Source organism: Chrysochloris asiatica, unplaced genomic scaffold (genome assembly GCF_000296735.1).
Source record: "Chrysochloris asiatica unplaced genomic scaffold, ChrAsi1.0 scaffold00066, whole genome shotgun sequence".
In the NCBI taxonomy this organism is placed as follows: Eukaryota; Metazoa; Chordata; class Mammalia; order Afrosoricida; family Chrysochloridae; genus Chrysochloris; species Chrysochloris asiatica.
Genome location: NW_006408584.1, coordinates 16,603,853 through 16,628,960, shown reverse-complemented (window position 1 = coordinate 16,628,960; position 25,108 = coordinate 16,603,853). Strand labels below are relative to the sequence as shown.

General features: G+C 36.5%; 1 protein-coding gene across 1 annotated transcript in view; it reads left to right on the top strand.

The window, feature by feature from the left end:
* The window catches only part of CPE (carboxypeptidase E), a 155,472-nt gene that overhangs the window by 90,167 nt on the left and 40,197 nt on the right, over positions 1 to 25,108 (top strand). The gene's annotated exons all lie outside the window — the stretch shown is intronic.

Genomic DNA, 25,108 nt, shown 5'->3' with positions numbered 1-25,108 from the left:
GATGAAGCGCAGCCAGAATGCACCTTGGAGGCCAAGATGGCCAGACTTTGTCTCTCATACTTTGGACATATTGTCAGGAGAGACCAGTCACTGGAGAAGGATATCATGTTTGGTAAGGTGGAGGGTCAGAGAAAAAGAGGAAGACCCCCCAATGAGATGGATTATATGGAGCTTTTCCAGAGTCTCTTTCTGCAGATGTAGTCAATTTGATTTTTATGTATTCCATCTGGTGAGGCCCATGTGTATAGTCATCTCTTTTGCTGTCTAACGAAGGTATTTGAAATGAACAAATCATTGATTTTGCAGAATTCTACGTTGCATTCTCCAGCGTCATTTCTATCACCAAGGCCATATTTTCAACTACTGCTCCTTCCTCTTTGCCCCCAACCTTTGCATTCCAATCTCCAGTGATGTCAATACATCTTGATTGCATGTTTGATCAATTTTAGGTTGAAGAAGTTGGTAGAATTCTTCAATTTCATCCTCAGTGTATATTTCATCCACCATGTTTATAGTGAGCTGTAAATAATATTGCTTGAGCTTTGAGTGTGAATCAGGGAGAGGCTGTAGTAATGGATAAGGGTGGGCATAAGTAGCAGCATAAGCTACTTTGTGTTTAAATGAAGTTCAAATACAAAATAATTTAGATTTTATCCTGTGACATTGAAGTAGATTTTGATGGTGCTTCCTTAGTGAAGCACAGGATCTGATGTATAATTTAGAAAAATCACTCTGGTGACTGTGTGGAGGAGTGTAGGGGTGTGGAGGTTAGTTATGAGGGAAGGAAGGTAGCTACTTTAGGAGACTATTTGAATAGATCTAGTGAGTGATAATGATAGGGTAGATTGAGAAATATTGAAGAAGGAATATATTTGAGAAATATTGATAAATATTGTAATTGGCTGTATGTGCATGGAGGGATTGTGCCAGTATCTGTGACTGGGACTAATTTTGGATATCTTTTTGATATTATGGATTAAATTATGCCTCCCAAAACATGTGTTAAAGTTCTAACCCCTGTTCCTATAAATATGACTCTGTTTGACAATAGGCGTTTTCTTTTGTTGTAAAAATGAGGTCATACCAGAGTAGAGTGGGTCCTAAACTTAATCCTTTCTAAGTGGTGTCTTATAAAAGAACAGAATAGGCATAGTGATACACATTGTGTGAAGGACAAACACTAAGGAGTGCCAAGTAACACCAAGTACCTTTTGGAGCTCTTGACATGGAAGCAACCTCTCCTGATTTGAAGATCTAGCCTCCAAAACTGTGAACAATAGATTTCTATTGTTTTAAAGTCATTCATTTGTGCTGTTTGTGTTAAACTACAATAGTAAGATTCATCAAAATAATAGTGTTTCACAAGAAGTACTTGCTTAAGGATGAGCACCAATGGCAAAAGCAGAAGTAGGAATCCTTGGATTGGTCTGTGTTGGGTAGCCTGGGACAAATACAAATTTGACACAACTTACCCCTGACTAATAGGAGCCCTGACATTTTTATGACTTTTTAAAAAGAGTGGATGAAGTTTTCAAACTGATTTACAGTTAGGACGAGACTTAATTAAGTACTTAGAGAATCTGGATCTTATAAATGTGATTTTAAAAAAAGGATTAATCAGAAACACTTAATTTGCTTTGTCCATTAAAGATGTTTTAGGATAAATATTGACTGTTCTAGTTTTAGGTTTGACTCCAACAAACAAACACACTCAGTATCAACAATAATGGTAATAAAGCAACAAACAACAAATAAAGTGATGTCAAAGTTTAGCTTAACTGGTTTGCATTGTGCTTCTTAAAGAGCTATGTATGTATAATCAAACTGACATTACAACATTAGATAGGAAACTTAAAGGAAAGTGAGTTTGTATTCACAAGGAAGGAGCAATTCAGAAAAGAAGGGTGAAACTATTTGCATAACTTGAAGAATTTTGTCAATGCCACTGAATTGTACATGTAGACATTATTGAATTGGTATATGTGCTATGTTTATATTCTCAATAACAACAGTAAATTACAAAAAAGTAAAAACAAAAAAACCGCATTTGTCTAATAATTACCAAAAGACGATCTTCAATTCAGCTAACTTTAAAATAGGAAAACAATAATTTGAAAAAAGAAACGAATAAAGTAAGACTGAAGAGAGAAAAAGAGTAGGTTTAACTGGGGGGATGATAGCAGACTATGTCTTTGTTGTTTATCATTCTAATTTATAAATCAACAGAAATTCATTTCCTAGTTAATTTGTTAGAAATAAATTATTCATGGAAGAGCCATCTGTACTCTCTATTGCCAATTCACCCACCCAGAAAGAACAATATGTTGCTGCAGAAGTTGGCTGGAACAATTAATTTTTTTTATGTGACTCACATAAGTTAAAGATTTACTTCAGTTTTAAACTTACATATGATATTTCAGGGTGGTGGTAGACTCATTATTGTTATGAAAACTTCATAAGAGAACAGCAATAAAAGGATATAGTTGCTGATGAGATAGAATACCTTTTATTTATAGTTGTTGCTAGAAATGTCTATATATGAAGAGATTGCAGTAGCAATCTAATTATAAAAGGGGAGCTTGAAGTTTTATTTGTAAAATGCCTTACATAAAATTGAGAAAATGTCATTGTTCTAATGTAAGAATGTTAGAGTGATGGAGAATCCAAGGAGTTATGAAAGGGTTAAACAAACATTTCCCACATCAGCTCATTAATCTGGTGAATGAACAAAATATAATTCACTTGTTTGTAATATTTATTTCTCTGCTTTGTAGATTAAAAAAAATAATAATTCTTTAGTTCAAAGACTGCAATTTGCATAATATATTTTATTATATAGCTTTACATACGACTTCTATTTCCACATCGGTCTTTACTGTTTTCTGTATTTTTTCCAGCTTAAAATGCCTTTTGTGTGTGTGCTTTGTCATTCTGTTTTTATTCTGTGTTTCTTCTCCAAGTTTTCAACATGCCTTTAACCAGAAGGTTCCTGGTTTCTGTCCAGTAGTGCTGAATCACTGGGAGGCAGGAAGGATGGTGGTTTTGAAGTTAATCTTCATTATTGTAATACAAATATCAGCAAAATGAAAGTATAGAAAGATATTCTTTTACTGCAGAAATTAACCAGAAATAGTTCACACAAGTTCCAGAATCCCTAGCTACCACCAGGCCCTTTTAGAAGGACCTGGTGGTAGCCGGAGCAGTGGTCTGACTTGCTGGATTTTAAGGAATGCCATGGATCCAGATGAGCATCAAGGGGGTAAAGTAAATAAATTTCTATAATGTTTTATTTACTGTAAGCCCTTTTCCAGTTTATAATATTTGCTCCCAATATCTTCCCAAATGAATTCTCTTCAAGTGTCAGGACAACTCATATCCGATAATTAACATTAGAATCAATGTTGGGAGGATTCCAAAGAATGAACCAGAAAGTACCACTTTTGCCCCTATTTTTCCAATTTGAACATATTTATCTTGAGAAGGTTTCCTTACTGAGACATGAGTCCTTGACATGTACTGGCTAATTAGTACTTGATGATTCCCTCTGAGAACTGGACTTTTTGGCTGCCAGATAGACTGCTCTTTTTTATCTTTCATGTACAATGTCAAACAAATGTTAATATGACAAGTTATTGTTGTTGTTAAGTGCAGTTGAGAGGTTCCGACTCATAGCAACACTGTATAGGGTTTTTGAGGAGCAGCTGGTGAGTTTGAACTGACAACCTTGCCACTCAAACCAACCTTGCGGTCTAGTGCTTGTTCTACAGCACCACATTCAGCTCAGACAATCAAATTCCACTAATAAAAGATGAATATAAAATGCTGTTACATATAAGGAAGTGAAGGATGTTATTGAATGGAAATTTCATTAATACAAAGACACATCCTAAAGGAAACAGAATAGGGGAGCCACAGGTGTAACAGTATCTCTGACTGTAGATCTGGGCCTTTATGATAGATGCCAGAATAGCTAGGGTGACCAGTTGCCCTAGTTTGCATAGGATAGCCCAGTTTGATTAAGAGTGGCTCATGATTAAGAAGGAAGATAGCAATGATGTGAGGATAGTGTTGGACCAGGCAGCATTTTGTTCTGTTGTACATAGGGTCATTATGAGTTGGAACTAACTGGACAGCATTTAACAACAAGGGAATACAAGCTTGAATACTCTTTAGTTGTGAGGGTGGTGAGGCTTTGTCTTGCATACTTTGGGCATGTCATTGCAGGAAAAGAACATCATGTTTGGTACCATGGATGATCAGAGAAAATCAGAGAAATCTTCCATGAGTTGAATTGACATGGTGGCTACAACAATGGGCTTAAACACAGGAATATTGTGAAGATGGCATAAGACCAGGCAATGTTAGGTTCTGTTTGCATAAGATCACATTGAGTTAGAACCCCTGGACAGAAAACATGTGAATTATTTTTCTTTTCTTTTTTTACATTTAGGAGATATTCAGCACCTGGGTTTTCTTTGCTTTGTTTTCTGTTAGAAATTTTCTATCCAGTGACATCTGCATTTCCTTTTATATACTATTGTTCCTCGTATTAGATGGTGTGATGGTTAGGATTATGTTGCAACTTGGCTGGGCCATGATTCTCAGTGATTTGACGGTTATGATGTAGTCAGTCCCATGATGAGGTATGATATAATGTAATCAGCATCATGCTGAGATCTGCTATGAACACCAAATCAATTGAAAGGGAGTTTCAATTGTGGCCTGCCTCCAATAGATGGAGGTAAAGCTTGCATGCGCTTTGCTGGATCTGGATCCTACATCTGGCTTGTCATCTAGTTTACAGTTCTTTGGATTTGCGCCATTGATCTTCCATGTTGCCCACCTATCCTGGGAGTTGTTTACTTCTGTAAACTATGAGTCAGCAGCCTGCTGTCTGACCTGCCAGGCTTGAGCATCACTCCCTGTAACTATGTGAGTCAGGAGACATCTGACCCACAGATGGAACTTGCCAACATCTACAACCTTATGAATCATTTTCTTTAGATAAACCACTTTGTATATATGCCAAACAGGTGTGGGAGGGAGACTAGGTATACTCCCACTCTCCTTCCCACACCTTCTCAGCCTTCATGTCTACCCATGCCATCCACTTATAGATTACTGTTATTGCAGGGTTGGGTATATAACAGTATTTACCTCTGTTGCTTTAAACTCTGGGTCTCCTCCCAGTGTCTTCTCTTGCCTCCATCTTTTGCTGGCCTCTTTCTTATTGCATATTACCTTCCCCGTCACTCAAGTTAACATGTGACTACCCACTACCCACTAGTAATTTAACCTCTTTTTTCCCCTCCATCCCTGGTAACGATCAAATAATGTTTCTTTAAGTGTGAAAACTTTTTATTGCCTTTTTATGACAGTGGTCTCATACAATATTGGTCCTTTTGTGATTAACTAACTTATTTCTCTCAGTGTAATGTCCTCCAGGTTCATCTAGGTTATTAGAGTTTTCTCAGATTCATCATTATTCTTTAACATTGATTAGTATTCCATTTTATGTACATATAACGTAGTTTATCTTTTCTTGGATTGTTGGGCATTTAGGTTTTCTCCATCTTGTTTTTTCTATTGTGCATAGTGCTGTGATCAACATGGGGACACATTTGTGTCATAGCTCTTATTTCACTAGGCCTATATTTCAAGTTGTAGTTACAACCAATAATTACAATTTTTAGGGTGGACATTTTCCATAAATTCCTGGTTTCAGTTGCTCCCAATTATTTATCCCATAGTATTTTGGCTTTCTTTTATATATCTCTTAAATTTTGCTTTTGTTTTGAGTCTACTTAAAATTTTGTGTTTGACTTTTATCCATAGTTGGAGGGCATGGGTTATGATTGAGGAGAGAAGGGAGTTTAGATCAAACCAAAATGACCACTATTACTCCAGTTCTATTGCTGCTGCCCAAGATTTCATTGCAGATTATTTCAAAGTGACTTTTGTAAATTATTATAATCATGGCTTGTAATCTCTTCTGCTGGTAAAGGGAGTAAATAATACAGTCAATATTTTATATTAAATATGCTATTATTTTATAAATATTTATTTAAGTCAAATTTTTGGTTTGGCAGAATCTCTTTCAAAGTTTCTTCCTAAACAAAATAATGAATTTTCACTTCAAAATATAACTACAACTCATTCTAGTGTGTGTCCATAGTACTATTTCTAGATTTCCTTCTCATATTCCTCAAACTCATCTCTGGAGATATAAATATATTCAACACATAGGTAATGCATACAAAAATTCAAACTTAGTTTTCAGATTGTAACCAAAATATCCTAAGCCTAAGAAATTAGAGCTGTGTTGTTCAATATGGTAGTGCTTGCAGCTCTTATAATTTAAATAGGTTAAAATGAACTATAACTAAAAATCTAGTTCCCCAGTTGTAATAGCCACATTTCAAATGTGCTAAATTCAATGCATTGGACTGCATAGATTTAAAGGTTTTCTATCCCTGCCGAAAGTTCTATTAGTTTCCATAAGGATTTATAGTCTCAGAAACCCTAAGGAATTCTATAGAGTCTTGATATGACACTGTAGAATAAGCACTGCTCTGCTAACTGAAAGGTTCATTGTTTAAATACCCTGTACAGTGTTACTATGACTAGGAACTAACTTGACAGCACTTAACAACAGCATAGGCTTACTTGAATCAGAATCAGCTTGATAACAGTGGGTGGGCTGTAGATGAATAGGTAGACTTTGTATGAAATACTCTTTTTATTCTTGAGTGAAAATATAAGTGAGTCTACATTTAATGTGTCTTCCATTTTGATTCCATGCTAGTGAATCATGGCTCTAGGGAAATTCCTGGTATTCCTTTAGGAAGAGCATGCAATTTTAATAGTGCAGTAGTCCCAGATCTCAGAACTCAAAATCTAGTAGACTTTATGCTTTATTAAAGTAATGTCTGAATCTACTTTGCTTTTCATATAACACCAGGGTCTGGCACGTAGTAAAGACTCAATAAACACTTATGTGAATTAATAAGACTCCAGCAAAGACCAATGAAAGAGACTGAACCACAAAATCATTGTTATATCTTTGGATTTAGGTCTTTGAGTGTTCCCTGGGAACCATGAAGAGAAGGAAAAAGTTATAGACACAGGATATGTGTTCTATGCAGGAGATATTGGAAACCAGACAAAGATTAGAACAATGACATTCTCTGGGTAGTTCCTCCTTTTCCTTCTTCCCCTCCTTCATTATTATTATCAAGTAGACCCCCAGCAAGATGGATTGATAAAGTTGCAGCATCATTGGGCTCAAGAGTGGCAACAATAGTGAGGTTGGCTCAGGATCGGGCAGTGTTTCGTTCTGCTGTGCATAAGGTCGCTATGGGTCGGTACTGACTCTATGGCACCTAACAACAACAACAACAACAGTAACATTATTGGACATTTATTATCAGCCAGTCACTATTCTAAGTGTTTTAATAGATTTATTTATATTAGATATACTATATAAATATAAGTATATATTTAATCTTCTTAGTAACACTATGAAGTATTATTATTATTATTCCTATAGCAGAGTTGAGAAAACAGGTATAGAAGAACCAAGGTTTTTTCCAAAGTTTCACAGTTGGTAAGTGACAGATAGAAATCTAGTCTATGTGACTTTAGTGCTCGTACTTGCAACTACTGAGAGAGGCACTTGAACGAGCCTTGCTGGTGCAATAGTCAAGTTCTTGGCTGCTAATTAAAAGGTTGACAGTTTGAACCTATCCAGTAGCTTCATGAGAGAAAGACCTGGAGATCTGCCCCCATAAAAATTACAGCCTACAATGCCCCCTTTACCTCCCCCCCCCCTCCCCAGCACAGGGTAGTTCTATTCCATCACATAGAGTTCCTATGAGTTGAAATTTGCTTGAGGGCCCTTAACAACAACTTGACCTACTTAAGTTGGCAACACATTCAGGTTTGAAACTAGTTAGAAAAAGAAGTAGCCATGCTGAAGTGGGGCCTTAGGGGTGAGGATGACCCAGCGGGGGAGGCAGGGCACTGCCATTCTTGCTATTTAGAGTTCCTTTATTATACTTGCCAACTCCAATGCCCTCTTAGTTTCTTCTACGTTACCTCTTAGTAACTTGGAAGTTATATATATATATGCTTCAACTATAGCTTCTCTTCCTCCTCTTATATTTTTCTTAGTTTTCTTTAGTGACGGAAACGTCTTCTGAATAGGAACGTTAAGCTTGGCAGTGGACACATGAATTATAGGCTAACAGTAACAAAAGAAGAATCAAACAGGGCAGTTTTCTTTAGTCACTTGGATGTTTAAATGAGACTAAAAATTAAAATGTTTACTTCCAATCTATAATTCTGTTTCTTTATTCTAACATAAAGCTTTTATTTTATTTTTTCCCAGGCTTTTCACTTTATTTTATTGAAATTATCTGTCTGATTGGTCTTATTTATCCTTTCTACTACATTTAAAAAAATTGTACTTTTAGCTTTTTAAATTCTGTATTTTTACCTTCTTTTGCCATGGTTTTGTTATTTTCTTTGGATTTAAAAAAGGTAAGTGACAAAATGTTAACAGGTTTTAAAAATAGTAGCAATAACAAGTTAGATATAGAAATGGAAAAGTATTTCTTTAGCAAATGTATACCCAGGAATAGATTTCACAGGAAAGGTGCAATGCCTATGTGAAAAAAGATGTACAGTATTATTGATAGGACTTAAATAAATGGTTAAGTGCATTCACAGGAAAACTTAAAATCATAAAAATAGCAATGCTTTCAAAATGACTATATATGAGGGTAAGTCCAAAAGTATTGCTATGAGGGCTCCAGTGCATTAATTCATGGGTTTATTCCAAATAAAACATTCTGCAGTCAGTGGATGGCTGAAGAAAAATCTTCTCAGTAAAACAATTGTCTTGGTCTCATTATGGTGACTATTCTTACATATTTCAAAGGGGCAATTTTGATACATTTTCTGAAACAACACAGGATGATCACATGTTTATGAAGAAGTTTTAAGAAAATTAATAACTGCACTCATCAGAAAAAGATCAGGAAAGTTCTGCCAAGGGTGAATTTTTTCCTATCATGACAATGGACCTGTTCATTCTTTGAGTGTAGCAAGGTCAGTTCGAGGAGCATTTCATTGGGAAACATTACCTCATCTACCCTACTTGTTCTTTCTAATGTCTTTTTGTTCCCAAGACTCATAGAATATTTCTGAATGTTCTCTCACCCATCTTTATTGCCTCTTTCCTTCCAACTCACCTATAGCAGTGAGCTGCCTTTCTAAGTCATTTTTGATCTTTAATCTGCTGTCTGACGGATTATTACATGCCCATCAATTAGGAATTGGACCGTCAGGGCAAGGCACAATGAAAGATTTAAAAATTCATTAGGTGAAGTGGAAGAGCAGGTTAATTAAGGTTTTTGGCTGTGGTCCTAGGTCACGATGCATTGGATCTTAGAATTGTTGTTCACTAGTGGCATGGTATTGGAGAAGTTGTTTAAATTTCCATTGCTCTTAGTTTCCTCAAAGTAAAATGTAACGAAAATAGTTCCTTTCTCATAGTGTTTGTGTTTATGTGTATATACATTGCATATGCACATGTATTCAGTGAATGAACTTCCCCGAAATGAAATTCTTTCAAGTGATTCCTAGCACAAAGGAAGTCCTTAGTACATGTAAGCTGTTATTATCATAATGACCAATCTTTGCAGTCTAGGTTCTGCTAAGACTATATAATCTCTTTTTAATTTTGGTAAAAGTGTATACAGCATAAATTTATCTTAACTATGTTAACCATTTTAAAATGCACAGTTCAGAGATATTGATTATATTCACAATATATATACTCCGAGCTTATCAACTATCTCTATATCTGATAGTTTACATTTATGACAATAGTAAAAATCAACTATTCAAATGTTAAAAAATATACTTTGGTCAGTAATGAATGTTGAGGGCAAGATGAGAATAACTTTGGCTCTGATGGGTAAGGTTATGTGATGGGTAATAGCTAAGCCATTATTCTCAGTGGTTTGGCAGTTATGTAATGATACAATCTAGCAGTTATGTAATGATGTAGTCATCCCCCAGTTTATGATTTGATGTGGTCATTTTTCGTATATTGTTTAATGCAGGTTTTTGCATAACATACTGGTTTTTGAAACCCAACCATGTCGATAGTGAGGAGTGGGTGTATTGTGCAATGATTATCACTATTGGTTAGCTTATGTATACCAGTGTTATAATGATAGTGTATATTTAGACCATGAGTTTAAGGAAGAAAAAGGTAAGCTAGAAATTAACATATATTCGAACCCTGCTGTGTATGCTAGTATATTTGGGCATGGCTCTTTGCTATCAATATTGTTGTGTACCATTGAGTTGATTCTGACTCATAGTGACCCCATACAGTGTTTCTAAGAGTGGCTGGTGGGTTTGAACTGCTGACATTGTAATTAGCAGTCCAGTGCTTATCTTACAGTACCACACCAGGGTTCTAATCTAATTAAGGAAGAGATTCATATTTTTGTGATTCCTATGCATGAATTTTCATGACTAACCTTTTCTTGTAGTAGGCATGCCTTTTCATATTTTGGATGCTATGGCACAAGAAGATTATAGAATGGAGACGTAGTAGGAAAGTGATAATGGTAAGAGAGTAACAAAAACTCAGTATCCCCTTCCTCCAAAGTTAAACTATGTGATGAATTTATCTACATAGGTAGAACTGTTTAGGTTTTTGTTTCTTTTGTTTTCATACAATTTCACATGGAATTTTTTGGATCCTTACTTGTCATTTAATTATCTTCCTAGAAAAGAAGTACTTCTCCCTTCCTGGGTTGGGGGTATAATGATTTATCTTTTTGTGAGTTGTTAAGCAGTTATAAAATTTATTTAGAAACTTTTTTGATAAAAATAATACCTTTTAGCATTACTTTTATATTTAGTTGTGGAGAGTTGTTTATTTTATTAAAACAGGGATGTTACTGTCAAACCATTAAAGTACAGAAATTAATCTTAAATTAAACTTTAAAATAATTGCTAACATTTTTAGCAAAAGCAATGGCAAGACTCAATATAAAATTTTATGTTTATGTTTTAGGATTGTTGTTTTTGTTAAGTGCTGTCGAGTTGGTTCTGACTGATCACGTTCCTGTATAGGGTTTCCGAGGAGTAATTGATGAGTTTGAACCATCGATCTTGTGGTTCAAACTGACCGTGAATTCGGGTGCTTATCCTGGGGCACCATACCAGAACTGCTTTGGGATTATAGATATTGTTTATGTGGGGCAGAGGAAATTAAGGAGGATTAGTCAATATTTTGCAACTGTCTTTATTTCAGAATGGATACCAGGTGGTTTACATTTTGTATTGTAAAAAAATCTCAAAACTCAAACTTTGCACTTTTGATGCTTGTAGAAAACGTCTTTAAATTGATTAGGAGTAAGGACAGGCAAAATATTAATTAAAACTAATGAAAGAAAAGTACTATAAACCTAAAAATCTCTGGTCTTTGTTGGGGAGAGTGTGGATCTGTTTAATTATCTACTTGACCATGCATGAAATGTTGTCTCTCCCTTTACTGGAAAAAAAAAAAAAGAATCTGTAAAGTATTATCCTTGTTGTTTTTGTTGTGAGGTGCATCAAGTCAGTACTGATTCATAGCGACCTTATGCACAGCAGAATGAAACACTGCCCGATCCTGGGCCAACCTCACTACTGTTGCCACGCTAGAGTCCACTGATGCTACCACTTGGCCAATCCATCTCGTTGGGGGTCTTCCTCTTTTTCTCTGACCCTCCACCTTACCAAACATGATATCCTTCTCCAGAAACTGGTCCTTCCTAAAAATATGTCCGAAGTATGAGAGATGAAGTTTGGCCATCTTGGCCTCCAAGGAGCACTCTGGCTGCACGTCTTCCAAAATGGATCTATTTGTTCTTTTGGCAGCCCATGGCACTTTCAATATTCTCCTCCAACACCACAACTCAAAAGTATTAATTCTTCTATGGTCTTCCTTATTCACTGTCCAGCTTTCGCATGCATATGAGGTTATTGAAAATACCATGGCTTAGGTCAGGTGCACCTTAGTCCTCAAGCTGTTATCCTAGTTGCTGAATAAATAAATAAAAAAGTAGAAGATTGATGAGATGGAATGGGAGATGAAATTAGAATAGTTGCAATTAGTAAAAATCTTGAAAGTACTTTGATGAGAGAAACATAAAGAAACTATGATAATACACCTCTTATAACTATCCACAATTACTCATAATTTATTCACAATTACATTAAAAATGTAAAACCAAGTGTAATTATTTATTATATTTAAACATTGGATTTAAAATTGAGACAATAAACTTTCCTGTAATCTGAATAGTTCTGGAACATTGAAAAGTTGTTCTAGTAAGCCCTGTAATATTTCACTGTTTTTCTGCACTGCCCACTGTTTTAGAGACTGGTAATGCTACTACTTCTGTATCTGCTTATTAGCAAGTTGATATTTTCCTCTTTATTCATAAATGTGTTTGAGGACTTTTCATCATTTTCTACACCAACGGTTTCGTATAGCATCACTTTTACTCATTAGCTCCTCTGTTCAGTTTTGAAATAGGATGAGCTATTTGGTGCTGTGGGTTAAAGCACTGGACCACAATGTTGGTTTGAACCACAAGGTCAGCAGTTCAAAATCACCAGCTGTGCCTTGGAAACCTTATACCGGGTCGGTATGAGTCAGAGCGGACTCGATGGTACTTAACAACAATAATAAATTATTTCCTTGGTGTAAAAAGATATGATTAGTAGAAACGTCATAGTGTTTTTCCATTTACTTTTTTACATGTCTTAGTTCACTATGATGATCTACAGTTTTTTTCTTTGGTCCTGAGAACAAATTTGTTTCACGTTTGACTATCAAGTTGTCACACTAACATTTATAGAGAATCATTATTTATTTAGGGCAATTTTAGAAGTTTAGATACTAACAGTTTACCAAAGAAAAGATGTCAGCCCTGCTTCTACAGACATATAGTGCCTAAGAAATCATCCATTGCCAACTCTTCAGTGTGTTTCTTGGAGATCCCTTTGCCTTCTAGGAGAGTTAATGACTTCACAGCAGCTATTCTGGCTTTGAACAAGTCTAGCTGAAAGAAAGTTTGTTCTTTAGCTATATTGAAAGCTCTTTCCTTGTACTTCCTACTTACTGATTCAAATTTTGTCCTTTAGAGCTATACAGAATAAATTAAGTCCTCCTCAACCTCCCTCCATAATAATACCCTTTTGAAACTTTCAACATTTGGAAACTTAATGCTGCCACTTAAACTTCTTGTCTCTAGCTACAAAATGAACTCCATTGAAATTATTTTTCTGAACAGACATTCAAATCACAATAAAACGTAACAAAGTGTTCGTGAAAGGATCAGTCGAGACCTGAATCATAATCACTTGTATACCAGACCCATTCAGATTTTTCTCTTTCTTCTTGTGCCAGTTCATTCAACTTTATTTTGTTTTTAAGCTATAAGGTAAATTTAAATTTACAGCTTATGTTTTTTCATAAGAATACTGGTGAAAAAGAGCAGAGTTTGATAAAAGAGTTATCAAAATTACTGGACATTGATACCTGTAAGGGATGCTTTAAGGTGCAAACATCCTCTTTAGTAAATAAATGCATTAAGCATTCTGATAAGCATTTGATGCAGTCAGTATTGTAATCATAATACTGTAAAGATAATTTTTTGTCTTTGGTCATCAGTTTCAATCATGAAACTACATTATTAAAATGATTTCTGTCTAATCTTATTAAGGAGCTCTGGTAGCGTAGTGGTTATGAATTGGGCTGCTAACCTCAGGGCCAGCAGTTCGAAACTACCAGCTGTTCTGTGGGAGAAAGATGAGGCTTTCTGCTCCCATAAAGATTTACAGCCTTGGAAACCTTGTCAGAACCGACTCCACGGCACATAACAACAACAACAATCTTATTTGGGTATTAAAACGTCTGTGTGTTCACTTAATTATAGTCTAAAAGAATCAAAGTATAGTCTGTGTCTAAAGACTTACTTTCATAGGCAGTCTTTTCTTAGACAGTAAAAATAAAATTTTGTATATTATTAATTTTAAATAACTGATTTCTTTGATTTTTTATGATAAATTTATGCAAATGGGCACAGAAATGATCTTTTTCACTGTGTAGATAGTCTTGTAGGTCAAGTCTGCAGGACAAGAAGAAGAAAATGTGAGATATTACAGCTTCAGATTTTAGAAAAATTATTTAATTGGTTAAAGTAAATTTTTTTCATTGATTTACTATCACTAGTTTTAGAGTAAAGAGTGATATCATACGAGTCAGTAATATTAGAATAGTTAACTCAGTCAAAACTAAAAATTTCTGTGTTCTATTTTTTCTTTCCTCTTATTTGCATGTGCTTTAGAAAGCAAAGAAGCCTTGATAGTGCTGTAGGATAAGCACTGGATTGCTAACCTTTAAAACCCACCAGCAATTGTGTGGGATAAAGAGACTGTCTGCTTCCAGAAACATTTACACACCGGAAACGCTATACAAGGTCACTATGAGTCAGAATGAACTCAACGGCAGTGGGTTTGATTTTGTTGGAAAGCAAAGATATTTTGCGTTCCAAACTCACTGCCATCGAATTGATTCAGATTTACAGTGACCCCCATAGTCCAGAGACCTCGTGCAGTGTTGTAGGATAAGCAATGGATTGCTTACCACAAGGTCAATGGTTCAAATTGACGATCTGCTCCTTTAAAACCCTATACAGAGTAGCTATGAGTTGGAACCAACTCTATAGCACTTAACAATAGTCTAGAGTAAAACTGTTCCCTAGGGTTTCTGGACTGTAAATTTTCATGGGATCAGACTGCCTCAGCTTTCTTCCATTGAGTGATTGGTGCGTTCGAATCACTGTTTTCAGCAGCCCAACACTTTACCCTCTGCACCATGAGGGCTCTATGAAAACAGTACTATATTAATGAAAGGTGGTGGTAGGGGGTTGCTTCTTTTAATTCTTCCTTCATGAAATTTAAGGAGTCCTTGGATGGTGCAGATGGTTAAGCACTGAACAAAATTAGTTAGGGAAGGGGCTCATTTAATCATGTTTCTTATAATGTGCTTGACAATTCCAGATTTTTAACACTTCACTTACCCCTTTTGGAAAACCCATAAAGAAACTAGAAGCTATATGTGTGCTTCAAGTAACTGTGCTCCATACTTAGTGTCATGCTGAAATTGACATGAACCAACTGGCTAATGAAAGCCTATTGTTAAATTCGTAGGAAATGTTATCCAATTGACCTCACATTGGCAGCTTCAGATTGGCCATAGTGGAAGTAATTATACTAAAGAAAGCAGCAAATGCTACAAATTAAAACTGGTTGGTAAGCATTTATCCACACATCACTGTATGCGGATGCTTGTAAAAAAGTTTCTATTATAGTTGTGTGAAGGCACTGAATGCTTTAATTAGAAGAAAAAATGAAGATATTTCTATTAAAATAGAGTTCCAACTCTAATGTTTTATAAAGTCATGAGACTGGAAATATCTTCTATCAAAAGTTCCTTTGTTTACCACTCTGTCTTCAATAGTATCCTATTAGAACCATTCAAGATGTCATATGTAAGAGAACTTTAAAAGTATGTTGTTGTTGTTGTTGTTAGGTGCCATCGAGTCGGTACCGACTCATAGCGACCTTATGCACAACAGAATGAAACACTGCCTGATCCTGGGCCAACCTCACTACTGTTGCCACGCTTGATGCTGCCACTTGGCCAGTCCATCTTGTTGGGGGTCTTCCTCTTTTTCTCTGACCCTCCACCTTACCAAACATGATATCATTCTCTAGCGACTGGTCCCTCCTGACAATATGTGCGAAGTATGAGAGATGAAGTTTGGCCATCTTGGTCTCCAAGGAGCTGTGGAATGGCTAATACATAATTAATATTCGCAAAAATAATTCTGTAATATAACTCTGCAGAATAGTTTCATAATGCATTCCATTTTGACTGTTCATTAGGAATCAGGTGAAATAAGACTTCACTTTCACGATGTCATGTTTATTTATTAATTATTTTACAAGGCTCTGAAGGAAGTAAGAAGCAGGAGGAGAGAATATGTACAATGTTTCCATACTCTGCAGTTTCTTTTGTAACAATTTTTATCCGTTTTTCTTGGTCTCTTTTCCTCCTTTCTTAATGTTTTTTTTTTCTCATCTCTTCTAGAGAAAAGGAACCTACTTTTATAACCATACTTACCTTTTTCCATTGTTTATTGGACCCTTGGTAGACTTCATTTCTTGTAGGAAAATACACCACACTTTAGGCTTTTTAAATGTGGTAAGATTGAGGTAATTATTGACATTCATATTGACAGTATCTAGGGAGGAGAGTTTCTAGGTAGGAAGAACGTAGAAAAATTGATGCTTTTGAGTTATGGTGTTGGAAGAGAATATTGAAAGTGCCATGGGCTGCCAAAAGAGCTAACAGATCTGTGTTGGAAGAAGTGCAGCCAGAGTGCTCCTTGGAGGCCAAGATGGCCAGACTTCATCTCTCATACTTCATACGAATTGTCAGTTGCTGGAGAAGGATATCATGTTTGGTAAGGTGGAGGGTCAGAGAAGGAGAGGAAGACCCCAGTGAAATGGATTGGCAAAGTGGGTTTAAGTGTGGCAACAATTGTGAGGTTAGCCTAGGACAGGGCAGTGTTTCGTTCTGTTGAGCATAGGGTCGCTATGAGTCAGTACTAACTCAATGGCACCTAATAACAACAACAACAACAAGGTAGGATACCTTTACAACTCAGTTTCTGTAAGAATAAGCTTTAGGCCAGAATAGGTTAGAATGTCAAACAAGTGGAAACATTTAATAGCACTATTGTCTTAATGCCAAGTTTACCATCAAGGGAGGAAGAGCATTGATTGAAAACCCAAAGTGCTCCAAATATGTTTCAACCTGCTTAGATAGAAGTTTGTAAAGCAATTAATTTTAGTGATTATGCTTCCCATAGCCACATGTTTGTCTGTTTTTCAACATCATTGGTTATATGCACAGTTTGCTATATCTTTGTGAATTGGGTAAGACTTTGCATATCTTTCATTTGTGGATATTGTTTTTGTTCAGTGGGACCCTTGTTGGTTACACATAGTTGGTTACACATAGGGCTGCTAACTACAGCAGCTCAAATTCACCAGCTGCTATCCGGGAGAGAGGAGGCTTTCAACTCCCTTAAAGATTTATAGCCTCGAAAATCCTACATAGGGTTGCCATGTTCCAGCTCAGTGGCAGTGGGTTGTTAGTTAGTAGTGTGTTTAGTAAATTTTATGTATCAGAAATACATATGTTGAAGTTTTCACTAGCTCTAAGAATTGTATTATCAGTGATGTAAATATGTACACATTAATGGACTTTAATTTTGGCACCAAATTTATGTTGGAGAAGGAATAGATTCACCTCAGTGTGAGCTTTATTTTTACATACAGATGATAGATGGGAGAATCATGTTACTGTAATCAAGTTTTATCTTAAAGTGTTCTTAACCAACATAATTTTTTCTAAATAATGATGCTTATATAGAATTTCTTATACAGGATTTCATAATTTAAAACCTATTTTTATATCTTTGTTCCTATTTTCTATGACTTACTTTTGTTTTTTCTTTCCCTGATGTTGCTGCTACTCTTGGTAAGCACCATCTACTTGGTTCTGACTCATAGTGACCCTTGTAGTATGCAATTAATGCTCTACCCTACAGTGCCACACCTTGACTCTAGTATTTGTTGTTGTTGTTGTTAAGTGCCGACGAGTCGGTTCTGACCCTTAGCGACCCTGTATAGGGTTTCTGAGGAGCGACTGGTGAGCTTGAACTGCCGACCTTGCAGTTCAAATGGCTTTGCAGTCTAGCGCATTAACCCACAGTGCCACACCAGGACTCCAGTATAGAGGTCATTTAATAATTGACTCTGAGGTTTGAAAATGGCCTTCAAAGTTATTTGATCAATCACTCTATCCAATGGTCAGCTGGCCTGCTATTTCTAAGAAATTAAAAGACAAGAATAGATAAACGTATAGAGATCAAACTTTATTAGTGGTTACCAGGGTTGGTAAGGAGAGGGAAAACAGGAATTATTGCATATGGAGCTATGAGTTTCTGTTTATGGAAAATTTCCATTAGGAGCTTAATTAAATGGGGTGATTAAGGCATGAAGTGACTGGCTTACAAGTTTTCAAAAGGGAGTTTAAGAGTGTGCGGTGGTGGTGGGGGGAAGGTAGAGTCTCCACTGAATAGCTTTCATCCTGTCTAGATAAGGCTGGTGAAAAGAGATGGGGATAAGATTCTTATGATTCAATAGTGAATAATTTTCATCATGAATTGCAACTGTCACAAGGTAGAAGTTTTGTAATAAAAATGGGGGAGTAGTTAATCTTGTAGTACAGAAACAGAGGACTAGGACCATCAAGGGAGAAAAGCATAAGTGGAGTGTGAGACCCTATACAGAGAAGCAGTGACACCAGAGATGGAGGCAAAGAAGAGGACATGGAGAGAGGGAGCAGTTGAGGACTCTGGACTCATGAAAAGAGAGGGACTGAGTGCTGGCAGCCAGGAGGCAGGTTTGCAGAATGTGCCCTTTGGTGGTTTAAATTATGATACATTCCTAGTGTTTCTGTGTACACCGCCCCCCGCCCCCCCGCTGCCGCCCAAAACAAAACGGAACAAAACAAAACACAGAGGGAACGGAAGCAAATACTGTTGGATGATGATACACGGAGGAGAATGTAATCGTTGCAATGAAATGATGATGTAAAGCCAATGTTCTCCCATGTAAATGATCACTCAGTTCATGATAACAACTTTAGAGGGAAAAAAAAAGAAGATGTAAAGTAAAATAAATGAACAGAAATGATGCAAATTCAAGATAAAAAAAAAAAGTTTAATTAAATTGGTTCACAACCGCTTAATGCAGTTGATGTCACTAAGTTGTATATCTATAAAAATTTGAATTGGCAAGAAACAAAAATGGCCAGAGAGGGTCAGATAGGGGGTGAAAGCAAATGTAAGAATCTTTGAAAATAGGCAGATTAAAAATTTTCAGAAAATTTTTATTTGATCATTTCTTTTAATCTCAATCTACCAGGTATATGGACATTTACTTTGGTGCCCTGTGATCACTTCCTGACTTTGGACTGGTTTATTCCAGTTCAGCCCCCTGCATTTCCATTCCAGATATATTAAATCAGAATCTACAGTTTATCCAGATCTCCAGGTGATTCTCATGGATCCCCAGGTGATTCGTGTATACATAAGAATCACTTGATGATCTTCTTAAGTGGCAGATTCTGATTCAGTATACTGGGGTGGAACTGCAAATTATCAGCAAGAGGTCAAACCAATGATGCAGTTCAAAGCTCTGGATCACTGTAAGGCATTACTTTCTTTACCATTTGGAAACATTGGTGACCTGCTTTCAGGCTCAGACTTCATTCAGATACCAGGCCTAAATGGTTATGGGTTTCTAGGATATAAAATATTTAAATTTTATTTTGCAGGTAAAATGAAAAAGAAATTTCTTTTTTATTTTTAATTCCTTTAATTTTAGTTAAAGACATTAAATGTAATTTTAAGTATTTTTAACTAATTAAGTTATTAAGTTTACTCGTTTTATTATAGTATCTTAAATCAAACTAATCCATTATTGGAGAAAATTGAAAGTTGTAAGTATGGAACTTAAAAAAAAAAAAAACTGTCCTGCTCTTATTAGGAAATTATGTAATTATTTTGGACTTCATTAAACTTTGTTGTTAGTAAGGTTGTGAGTCTTATTTTTTGAAATTTAAAAACTATTCTTCTCTTGTCTGATGAGAAGGTAAGTCCAATCAAGTATACTCTTCGTCTTGTGATGTATTTGGAAAAGATAAAAACTCAGCCAGCATGTCATCTTGATTTTTGAGGTGATCATCTTTTAATGATAATCATGATTGGTAATTGTGAAATAATTGAAAAACTGATAGCTATACAAAATTGTGGAAAATTGAAGCAACAGGGACTGTATTTCCTGAGCCTATATGGAATGGAACCTGTGTAAAATATAATGATTTCTCATTTGCAAGAGAAGGAACTCAGGATGACAACTGTGTACAAAGGAAAATGAATTAGCTAGTGAGTGAGGAAAATAAAATGGATGTAAAAGCAGTCATCCCCAAGTGTACTGTGAGTGCTTCTTGCTTCATTTTACTTCTGTTGCTAGGAGAGGGATGAGCTAGCTTGTGCGTACATGCACTTTACCACCCGTATCTACACGGAATGACGTACCTGGCATCAGAAGCCCTATTTAACCTGGGATTTGCCCATCTGTGTAAACCCTGTAGACAGGAAGACATATGCCATCTATTTACTAGCCTGTTATAAATGTCGTCCTTCCAATCAATAAGGATTAGAGATTAAGCGATACTGCAATACTGTCATTTGCTTTGTAATAAATTGAAGGCAGGCTGACACAGAGAGGGATATTCAGAATCTTAAGTTTTTCATTTTGTCCTTATTTCTGGATTAAGAATTCTTAAGGCAAAGTCTCTTCAGAACCCTTTATTTAGACTTTACAACAGAAATAACCTTAGAGAGCTTCTTGCCTGGAGAGGTTTTGTGGTTCTCTGGTGACCATGGAGATTAATCCTTATGAGAAATCAGCTGTTCACAACACTGTTGCCTTCATTCCCAAGAAGAATTTCCATCCCTGCCTGCAAATGTGGGACACAAAATCTTGACACCTATAGGTGTCCCACACAGTGCAGACTCCTTGACACTGCCTCCAATCCCCTTCAGTTATTCATTTATCCCCCTCACTGTTCCAGCAAGGTGTTTTAGGGGCCAAAGCTGCACTTATATCTCAAGAATTTATTTTCCTGTTAATCCTTGTGCTGGGAGGATGAGGTTTAGAAGCAAGATCACTCACACATTTATGTATGAATTAATTTATTTAATAGATATTTATTGTGACTTCACTATGTTCTAGAGTCTATGTTAGGCTCGAGTGATACACTGCTGCTGATACATGCTGTTGAGTCGGTTCTGACTCATATTGACCCTCTATAGGGTTTCTGGGAGTCCTGGTGTGGCACTGTGGGTTAATGTGCTGGACTGCAAAGTCTGTTTGAACCACAAGGTCAACAATTCAAGCTCACAGATGCTCCTTGGAAACTCTATATAGGGTTGCTATGGGTTGGAAGTGACTTGATGGCACTTAACAACAACATAAAGTTTCTGAGGGTATAAATCTTTATGGGAGCAGAAAACCTCATCTTTCTTCCACAAAGCAGCATATGAATTCAAGTGCTGACCTTGTGAATAGCAAGCAGTTCAATTGGTAACCAACTACTAGTGATACACTAGTGTGGTAAAATAGAAAGCCATCCCTATTTTATTTAGAAGGACATTACAGTCTGGAGGGGCAAGAGAAGGAAATCAAATTGTCACACTGATTAATATATATTTTCAAACTGAAGTATTAAAAATAAAGCAGTTGGTTTAAACTAGAGATAATCTGGGAGTCCTGGTGTGGTACTGTAGGATAAGTGCTAGACTACTAAACACAAGTTTGGTGACCCAAGTTCACCATCCAATCCTTGGAAACCCTATACAGGATCGCTATGAGTCGGAACCAACTAGACAGCACTTAACAACAACAGCAAAAGCTATTTTGAGAACCATTTTGTATCCAAGGTTAGAAGGTTGTGTAGGTTAAATGTGTGAAAAGAAGGGAGCATACTAGGCACAAGTCCTGTGACTGAAGGATATAAAGAGAAATAGATGGTGCCTCTGGAAGTCAGAGAGGGGCCAGACCACATGGAAGTTAAAGATATTGTCAAGAAATGTTGGCTTCATTGTAAATTTACTGATAGCTTAATATAAGTCACCTGAGGAGAGTTGTGTTTTGCAAAGATATCTGGTTTGGGGAGGGAAAAGTGTTGAAATGAGATAAGAGAGCCATGGGACTCTTCCAATTTAGAACTTTGAAATTCTTTGACTCTGCATCCAACATTCCTTGCTACTGAACATCGTTCATGAGCATGTCTAGGTTCTCCTCCAAAGTCTACATTCCTTCAATTTTGGAATTCTGTCTTAATGTATTGGTCCTTGTAGTGTCTGGCACAGGGATTTGTACATATATAGCCAACAAATGCTATATTTAAACACTGGCGTTTCTCCATCTTCTCAACACATGCCAGTAGGCCTTAAAAGGACATAACTTTTATGAATTTTGGTGATAGCATGATACAGTAATCTACTCCATTCCTTAGACAAAGACAGATAAAATATATTTTCTTTTTCTTTTCCTTAGTCACATGTGCCCTGTATCTTATTTTCTTACATTACTATCTTCACATAATAGTCTACCTACATTGTACTAAGTTTGTGTCATCATAAAGCATTGTTATGTTCATTATTACTACTCGCTTCTCACAAATAACCAGTACAATAGACAAACAAGGGTAAGTAAAAAAGTATCTCTACTAGAGTTCTAGTTCATACATGCATGGTTTATTCCAAAGAAAACATGTTTAAATATGACTGTGGGCAAGTCCTCTCAGTTATCTACTTGTCTAAGTCTTGTTGTTGTTGTTGAGTGCCGTTGAGTTGATTCCGACCCATAGCTACCCTGTAAGTCTTCTTAGGTTGGCTAAAAAAAAAGGCATAATCAAAACAGTTGGCTTCTGAGGGGATCTGCTGTTGTTGTGTACCATCAAGTCAGTTCCAATTAATAAAGACACTATATACGGTTTCAGAGAGCAGTTGGTGGACTTGAACTGCTGACTTAAAAGTTACCAAGGTGCTTACCTTACAGATCTGCTGTTGTTAGGTGCTGTTGAATTGGTTCCGACTCAAGTTGACTCCATGCATAACAGAACGAAACACTGCTCAGTCCTGTGCATCCTTCTAATCATCATTACACTTGAGCCCATTGCTACTGTCACTGTGCCAATCCATCTCATTGGGGATCTTTTATTTCTCTGACCCTCTACTTTACCAAGCATGATGCTCTTCTCCAGGGACTGGCCTCTCCTTAAAATATATCCAAAGTATGAGAGATGAAGTCTTGCCATCCTGGCTTCTAAGGAGCACTCCAGCTGTATTTCTTCCAATACGAATCTGTTTGTTCTTCTGGCAGTCCACGTTACTTTTAATGTTCTTCTCCAACACCATAACTTAATACATCAATTCTTCTACAGTCTTCTTTATTCATTGCCCAACTTTCACTTGCATATGAGGTTATTGGAAACACCATGACTTGGGTCAGTCACACTTTAGTCCTGAAACTGACATCTTTTCTCTTGAACACCTGTGCAGCAGATTTGCCTGTCCACCAATTGCCTATAAGTTTGTCATAGTGTGGTGACTTGTGTGTTGCTGTGATGCTAGAAACTGTGTCACCAATATTTTAAATACCAGCAGGGTCACCCACGATGGACTGGTTTTAGCTGAGCTTCCAGTCTAAGACAAAGAAGGAAAGGCAGACTACTTCTGAATATTTAGCCACCGAAAACCTTGAGTAATAGTGGAATACATTTGCTAGGGTGGTTAAATTCAAATTCAAGGTAGAGGTAATGATAACTATTTTTTGGGATTCCAAAGGGCTAATCTTTATAGATTTTCGCAGAAGGCACAGACAGCAATGGAGGGTGATTAGGAAGAAGTTTTAAGAAAATAGAAAACGGCATTAGTAAGAAAAAAGTCAGGAAATTCACAATGAGGAATTTCTTTCATCACTACAATGTACCTGCTCATTCTTTGAGGGTAGCAAAGGCTATCCTAAGAGAATTTCATAGGAAAACCCTATCCCATCCATTTTCCAGCCTTGATATTTCCCTTTCAGACTTCTTGTTCCACAAACTCAATGAACACTTCAAAGGAACACCATGTGAATCCCCTGAGGTTGCCGAAACTGCCATTTTGATGTGGTATAAATTGAAGAGTGTAGAATTCTTTAGGGAAAGGTTAAGATATGGAAACACAGAAGTGTATGGACTTACATTGTGTGCTGCCTTGCAAGTCGATTCTAACTCATAACAACCCTGTTTATGCTTTCCAAGAGTGGCTGGTAGATTTGAATTGCTGACCTCGACCAGTGTTTATCCTACTGTACCACACCAGGCCTAGGTGGAGGATTTGTCGGGAAACAGCTTTATATTTTGATATTTTTATTTAATAAGGTTGCTACGATTTTATAAGGAGCTCTGGGAGTGTAGTGGTTACGAATCGGGCTGTGAACTGCAAGGTCAGCAGTTCAAAATTACCAGCTGTTCCGCAGGAGAAAGATGAGGCTTTCTGCTCCCATAAGGATTTACAGCCTCGAAAACCCTGTGCAGGGTCGCTATGAGTTGGAACCGACTCCATGGCACATAACCACCACCACCACCACGATTTTATAGCAGTACTTTTTGACTTAACCTCGTATTGAGAGAGATTATGTCTCTGAGAGTTTCTATAGAATTGAATTTTCTATAGAATTGAAAAAAAGAAATCACATAGGGAAATTTCAGCGACTGCACTGCAACATAAACTAGTATAACAGTAATAGGGAATTATGTCTCCTGTGAAAGAACTGGGGACAGCATGGTATGCCCCCAAACTTTCAAATACAAAATTTGAAGTACAAATACAAAATACAAAACTTACTGTGGCAGCTAAACAAAGCATCTAGATGCAGCATTAGGCTAAGTTACTTTATTTTGGCTATTTTTTCTTTAAGTTATTTTTCTAATATTTGGTAAACCCAAGAAGTATTTAAAACAAATCCAGTGTGCTTCATCTAACTCTTATGGTGAGCAAAACTCTTTTTTAATGACTTGATGCTTTAAAACTGTGTTGGGGGTAAGAGGTCCTGGGCCAGAATGCCTCTTACAGAGTGCAGTCTTCTAAAAAACTTTGGGAAATAGGCTTCTAATATTCTTGTGGCTGTTGTTGTTATTGTTGTTGTTAGGTGCCATTGAGTTGGTACTGACTCATAGCGACCTTATTATGCACAATAGAATGAAAAACTGCCCGGTTCTGGGCCAACCTCACAATTGCTGCAATGCTTGAGCCCATTGATGCTGCCACTTTGCCAA